The following is a 1,645-nucleotide window of genomic DNA, read 5'->3' as shown; positions in this document are numbered from 1 at the left end:
AAGGCGGTCTCGGAGGTAACCAGGTCCGATGCCATGAAGCGCTTTAAAGGTGGTAACTAACACCTTAAAGCGCACTCGGAAGACCACTGGCAACCAGTGCAGCTCGCGCAGAAGCGGTGTTACATGGGAGCGATGAGTCCCTCCCAACACCGCCCGCGCGGCCGCATTCTGGACCAGTTGAAGTCTCCGGGTGCTCCTCTTCTTCCAAGACCTTTGCACCTAGATGACATACAACAGCTTTGAAACCTAGCTGCAAGAACGAACCATCTGGAGTATATTCCTGTGTGAATTCCTAGAGAAGTATTATAAAAAAAAAAATATGTACCTTTTTTTTTTGAGGAAAAGGGGCAGAGGAAGGTTTCCAAGGATAAAGAAAAGTTTATCTCTGTTGAGACAAGTTGTTGACTCAGAGCTATCCATGGTGCTGCAAAAGTTGACCTGTCTTTCTGCTGCCCCATAGCTTTTTAGGGACCAAAGAGAGCAACTCATTCATTGACCCTGTTATCAATCTGTTACAGAATTTGTTATGATGAGAATTCCAGCCATTTTGTAAAATACATTTATAGAGTTTATGAAAGAACAAGACCACATGATCTACAATTTAAGGTGGAGAAGATCTTACATGTAATCTACAAATAGATACAACTTGTAAAAATTCAGTAAAGTGCAATTCATATATTCCATTTATTATCCTTTGTGTTTATTTTTTATTTAGCATCCATGGATTGTGTACTTGTTTGAAGAAAAAAAATCTCATCAATTTTTATGTTGGGTTACTGCACCTACTGTGAGGATATATCTTACATTTGCCAACCTCTCAGGTTTTGAATTGGAAAAAACAATAAGGAAAATGTTGATCTGAATATGTGCCTATTATCTGATGTACCTGGAAAAAGATGCTAATATAATCTTAAATTACAGAAATTGTTATTAGAAGAAGAAAATTCTGTCAATTCCGCACTGGTGAAACTATTCTTTCAGTATCGTGTCTATTCCTTAATGATACACTTTTAGATGGTAGCAACAAAAACATGTGGAGAACAGATGATCTAGATCAGTGTCTTCCATCCTTTTGGGCACCAGGGACCGGTTGTATGGAGAGAGGTTTTTCCGCAGACAGAGGGGTGTGCTGCCTGCATCCTGCATGTGCGCAGATGGGACTTTGCTCATTTGTGCACCCTGGTTTCTGGCGCACCATGGACCACTGCCAGTCTTTGGCCCAGGAATTGGGGACCCACGATCTAGATCAGAGGTGGGGAATTACGGCCCCTTTATGACTTGTGGACTTCAACTCCTAGAATTCCTGAGTCAGCTAGGAATTCCACAGGTCATAAAAGAGCCATAATTCCCCACCCCTGACCTAGATGATAAAGTTCTGAGGACTAAATCCTATGAAATATCAAAAGAGCTGGGTATGAAAATTAAGGGGGAACTTTGAAACCAATTTTCAAGTGTCTGAAGAATTACAGTGGATAAAGCATAATGGTTTCTTCTGTTCCCATGACAAAAATAATGATCATTTCACTGAAACGTTAGGAAAAATCTCCTAATGGTAAAGCTCTTTAATATACTACCTTAGAAGTTAGTGAATCCCAGTTTGGCTGGAGATAGTGTAGTGGTCATTGGATGGCTGTAATCAACCTGA

Source organism: Protobothrops mucrosquamatus, unplaced genomic scaffold (assembly GCF_001527695.2).
Source record: "Protobothrops mucrosquamatus isolate PMUCROS unplaced genomic scaffold, P.Mucros_1.0 scaffold2111, whole genome shotgun sequence".
Taxonomy (NCBI): domain Eukaryota; kingdom Metazoa; phylum Chordata; class Lepidosauria; order Squamata; family Viperidae; genus Protobothrops; species Protobothrops mucrosquamatus.
The sequence above is the reverse complement of the archived record's forward strand: the minus strand, read 5'-3'. Positions refer to the sequence as shown.